This window comes from Nelumbo nucifera, chromosome 1 (genome assembly GCF_055504915.1).
Source record: "Nelumbo nucifera cultivar China Antique chromosome 1, China Antique-T2T, whole genome shotgun sequence".
In the NCBI taxonomy this organism is placed as follows: Eukaryota; Viridiplantae; Streptophyta; class Magnoliopsida; order Proteales; family Nelumbonaceae; genus Nelumbo; species Nelumbo nucifera.
Window position 1 is genome coordinate 103,188,465 of NC_142649.1, and position 5,990 is coordinate 103,194,454.

Below are 5,990 nucleotides of genomic sequence, written 5' to 3' on the forward strand. Positions count from 1 at the left end.
CAGGTTCTGTCTTTCTTCTGCTTCTTGCTTTTAGTGGCTTTCTTCTGAGGCTTCTTTGCCTTCCTTTTTCTCTTGCCTGTCTTGCCATCTTCAACAAGCATGGCTACAGGCTCATCCTTTTTAATCAGTTCTTCAGCTCTTTGCAACATATTGCTGAGCTCTTGTAAGCTGACATTCAGCTTGTTCATGTTATAGTTCATGATGAACGGATTAAAAGAAGGAGGCAAAGAGTTAAGGATAGCATCTATCTGGGTTGCAAGGTCCAGCCCGGATCCAAGAGACTCCAATTCGTTGATGTATTCCATCATCCGAAGACAATGGTCGTGAACTTGTTGACCCTTGGACATTTGTGTGGTCATGATCTGTTTCAAGACCTTTTGTCGAGTAGAATGATTCTGCTCTTTATACATTGTCCTGAGACTGTCCAATATGTCTTTGGCAAATTCGATCTGATCGAACTGCCTCTGTATCGGATTGTCCAAGGAGGCAATGATGTAACACCGGGCAAGGGAGTTTTTCTCCTCCCATTCTTGATAGTCTCTCCTTTGGGCCTTAGAAGCCCTATCTCCCGGACGCTCCGGGGCAGGATTCTTTGCCACTTTGTCAAGTTTTTTAGAAGCAAGGACCAGCATAAGGTTTCTATACCAGTCAGCATAGTTTGGGCCCTTCAACTTGTTGTCATCAAGTAGCTTTGCAAAGGATCCGTTTGCCATTTTCTAATAAAAGAGCAAACATCAGTCCACGACCTAATTTGATTCATGTTCATTTCATAGATATGGATTTTAATCTACGATCCATTTCCATTTATTCGTCTCTGAGATTTCCCTCCTTTCTCAGTGATGGAGACCACGGGTTGTCTCTGGAAATGTGGGAAATCACATAGGGTGCATGAAGCCAACTGTTTCAGCTGCATAACCCCACCACCTTTCTGTGAAGGCTCATATCCACTCATCATATGAGTTTTCCCTTTGGCCTCTATCAGACAAGGTTCAGAGCCGTTTTTAGGTAAACCTTTCTGTCCAGTGAGTGCTTACCCATCATATTCGTGAACGCCAAGGTACCGTGAGAGAGTTCCCATTTTCTGGTGAAGCCTCTCCCACATCGGTCTATGACGCCCCTATCATCTTATGAAACACTTAGACAAGCCCAACAGCAAATGGATAGCCCATTTTCTAGTGCATTTCCTCATTACTGAAGGACCCATCCTCGTGCTAATGATGGAAGGCCTTTAGAGAGTTCATCATATGAATCTCCCTATCACATGCACTCATATTATCTGGAGGGAACAGATAATTACGCCCTAGTTCTATCTTTAGGTCAAACCAAAGTGGCTCCCACTGACTTTCATAAAGCTAGATTTTGGTGGGCCTAAATCGGCTAGGGTTCCGCACGAGACCTCATGATGAGGTGTGGGGCCCACCACTGAGGGAGGTCATCCAATAACCAAAAGGGACACCATGGCAATGATGTGCATTCAGCCATGGTGTGCGCAAGAGCCATTGTCGATTGAGCATGGGCCAAGCACTTATGGCCCATGTACGTAGCACATCACACATCCACACATCACATGCTGGGATAAATTGATCCAATCAATTAATTATCTGTAAAGCCCATTTGAAGCCCATTTTAAATCCATAATATTAACCATTAATATTATCTAGGTATATGGGCCGAATGGTTCAACCCATATAGCTTTTAAGGGTTAAGTGGGCTTTTGGCAGTTTTAACTGTTTAAAACTGGGCCTTTACAGGTTGGGCCGAATTAACCATTTAATTAAATATCAATCCTTAGGCTCATTAGTGGGAAATTAGGGCTGACTTTCAGCCTTGATTAAACCCCAGATTCGGTCCAAACAGTTTGAACCAATCTTGGTTCGAATGGGTCTAGGGTTTGATCTTTAATTAAATCTTTAATTCAAGAAAATAATCTGAAATTAATTACTGATAAAAGAAAAACAACAATCAGTAAATCAGGGCTGTTCGCACAATCCATCCTGGAAAACAAAGGTTAGATCACAGAATGCAGTTTCACAAACTGCAAATCGCAGATAGCGATTCTCCCATCTGCGAAATCTTCTTATCTGCGAAATCTCCCTTTCTGCGCCGCCATCTTCGATCCATAATTAAAAAAAATAGAAATCCTATTTCTATTAATAATTACATCAGATCGAATACCTATACATTGAGTCTAGAAAATAAAAAAAATTATTTACAGACCAAATGTAATAAATAAATCAAGAAACTGCAAATCTTGCAGGTTCCCTGCGCAAACCAAGATTTCGATCTCCTCTTGTACGAACAGCCCATAAATCAAGAAAATCATAAAGAACAATTCTAAATAATAATCAGATTTATATAAAATTAATTTCAGATTATTCGCCCATTAATTTTTGGAACAAATTTCCCAAAACCCATATCTGCGCAAATTGGGTAGAACACCTTCTTCCCAATTGCGCAGGTTCAGATCTGAAACAAACTGGTTCAAGATTTGAACCTGGGCTCTGATACCACTGAAGGGATGAGAGATCCATCCTATGGACGCCCAAAAGATTGCGGAATATGGGGCGAATTTCAAAAATTTTTCTCTCCCTTCAACTGGGAATCGTATTCCCCATTTAGAAAATCATATTTTCAAGGATCAATCTTGAACCATAAACTGAACCAGATCTGAACCAAAAGGAGTGGGAGAGGATTATACCTGATACGGAGAAATACTATCTCCCAATGGAGGTGTTCACGCCCAAGGAAGGATCCAAAGACTGCTCCCACTGAAGATGGCGCAGTGCAGGATGGAGCAGAATCAACAACGTTCTTCAAAAGAACTTGACCCTTCACAAGAATCAACTGGATGGCTTGTGAGTACAGCTCCAACCAATCTTTTCCCAAAAGATTGAAATCAAGATCCAATCTTGATTGCTCCCAAGAACTGGAGATCGAACTGAAGGAATGGCAATGGCAGGAAGGTGGCGGCATAAGAGAATTCGCAGTATGCAGGAAATCTCTCAATTTCTCTTTCTTTTTAAAGAGAAGAATGCTATTGATGTTGTTATATCTATTCTTCAAGGCTGCCGCCCCCTTCCCCTTTTATAATCTTAAAGGGATCAGCTCCTAATCAGATTAGGAGTTGCTAATCCAAATCATATTTGGGTTAGAAGTCCCTTAGTGATAAGGGATAATCCTTATCTTATCTGCAGATCAGATCAGCTGTCTCCTAATCTAATTAGGAGGTTTCCAAATCTAAATCTTATTTAGATCTTGGACTCTCTGAGTGGATAGGGTCTAAGCCCAATCCTTTTAGCTGACCCACTTCAGAATTCACCCCCTTTAAATGACTGATCAAATCAGCCCAGTTCGAAATGGGCTTAAGGCCCATTTAAGGTTATGTACTCAAAAACCTTCCAAATTGCTGCCCAGTTGGGCTTCCTTGTATGGCGTGGGACCCAAGCATTGATCTACACATCAGCCACATGGGTTCAGCCCAGCCTTTGTTACAAGGCCTAGCCGAATGCACTACTGAAGACAGTGTACCCCCTGAAAACCCATCAAATGGGCTCTATGGGCCCAACACTTACACTAAGTGGTCCCTGGGCCAAGCCACCTTGTAACACCCAGGGACTATGGGCAGATGCAAGATTAGCCCATCAGGTGTTATCCTCAATGGTCTTACACTTAACCTCTCAGCCCATAATGATCATACACTGCCCGACAAGAGAAGACCTCTCCCGCGGCTGCAAGGAACAGTGTTGCACTCTCCACTTATGTGGATCCCGGGAATTAAAACCTTTTGCAAACATTTTAGAAACCATAATATATATACTTTTATATCCTATATAAAATATATTTGCAAAACAAATCTCAACGGTTGAAATCGGTTGCCGGCAGTCTTGGTTTCCATCAGTGAGAGTGCATCCCTGATCATTACCTTTGTCCGACAAAGGGGCTGATCCTGTCACTATGATCACCCACTCAGATGAATTCTCGGACTGTCCCAACATACCCAGGTTTTGACCCCCGCTAAGGATCTCACTGATTGGTACATCAAAGATAGCCCAATCCGACACCTAGTGCAGTATCATAATCGAGTATAGGGGTCGGGTGTAACTTTCCAGTTTTGCCCATCAATCTCCAAGGTCTAGGGCAACACTGGAAATCTGGTCCAGTTCAAAGATTCAATTAATCCTACACTGTATGTGCCTAGGGTCTCACCCTGGCAGTTGAGACAGGCCACCCCAACCGACTTGGTGGCACCATAGTGTCAGCCTTGTCAGGATAGGTCTCCCCAGACCGACCCACCGGTTGTGAACATTCTAAACTAACACGAGTCTCATTAAGTATCCAGTTTAAGGGTATTACACAGAAACATACCAAGGGAACATGAATCAAATATGTATCTTTATTCATTTACAATAAACTCATAAAGTACATCATTCTGATTGAAGCTAAGGGCATACAAAACTGTCTAACACCTAGTAGTACGGGGCTGGGGATCTTGGAGGTGTTTCATAAGACCTATGGCAGGTCACCTATATAAAGGAACCAACCCCAAGGTCACAAGGCATGCACAATAATGTTCACTAGCCTTCTAGCATTCAAGCTTTCAGCTCGTATACCAAAGTACTAACTTAAGCATCAATGCACCCACACCGGGTAAACCACCCTAGGTCCTCTGAGTGACTTTTTCTTGCAATTCAATTGGCCAGCAAAGTGGACCGACGTCCGAGCTGCCTTTCAGCTAAGATCACACACCATCAATTGGTGTCGTCTATGGGAACTGTTACACAAAAGCTTAGTTCCTACCCTTTTCACTCTTGCAAACTTCAATTGCATCCTTAAGCAACAACAAGAATGTTGAGATTCCCTTTATCGGGGGGGGGGGGGGGGGCAAGATCAGCATGCAGTCAACCCGAAAATCCCCTCTGTGACTATTGGGTAATTCATTGTGCCCCTCACCATTCCAAGAGTTTCTGCAGTCCCGAACCCAGCGTTCCCCCTATAGCAAGCCAGCGCACATTTGCCTCATGTGAGAGCCCCTCTCCCAGTGGTAGAGCCCTTTACGGTTCCCGCCGGGATAGATGCACGATAGTACTATGAGCTGGTGCAGAATGTCAGGATCATGAACCTATAGCCACGAGCTTGGGAGGAAAGTTTCAGAGCATACATGCCACCCCAGTAGCCTCAACAACATCGGTATTGAGATTAGCAGAACCAGCAACACCGACGTCAGTCACCACCCTAGGGTCCATCTCCACCTTGGGGCCAATTACCACCTCGGGATCTAGCCCCTCTTTGACGTCCATCACCGCCTTGAGCCCTTATGGTCGACCAGCGGAATAACCAGCCACAATGTAGTCGTCAGAGCGATCAACAACATCGATCACAGAACAACCAGTACTGCTATGACCAACATGACCAGTAGCACCATCTACAAGATGATTGACAACCCAACAACCAGCAACTCGATGTAAGAAGCAGGGACCCAGCCCTGGATCCATCCTACCACCTCGACAATCGGGACCCGATCCCTGTTCGGGACAATGTCAGAGACCGAGAGAATGTTAGGGCGGAGACTCTGGCCAACACAAAAGCAAACAACACCAACAGGGTGACCAAGAAGCGACGCCGCAGATGCGCACGCTGCACTACTGGAAAGAGTAGCGCCACCCCTACTGTGGAAGTCGAGAAGAGGAGAGAAGTTAGCTCGGTAACAGTTCATCCAGCCTCAATTCCGCTAAGTCGGCCTTCCCCTTTAGCTCTAAAGATTCTCTTGGCCCCTTGGTCTTTAGCACCAGAGATTCTCTTAGCCCCCACGACCGAAGAACTTCAAAACGCCCGCCCTGGAGACCTATGATGGAAGCACCGATCCCAATGATCACAGTGTTAGCTTCCAATCCTTGATGTTACTCCATGGGGCAGATGAAGCCTATCTTTGTATGGATTTCTCTATGACCTTCAGAGACACGACGAGATTATTGTATTGAGGACTACCCCTT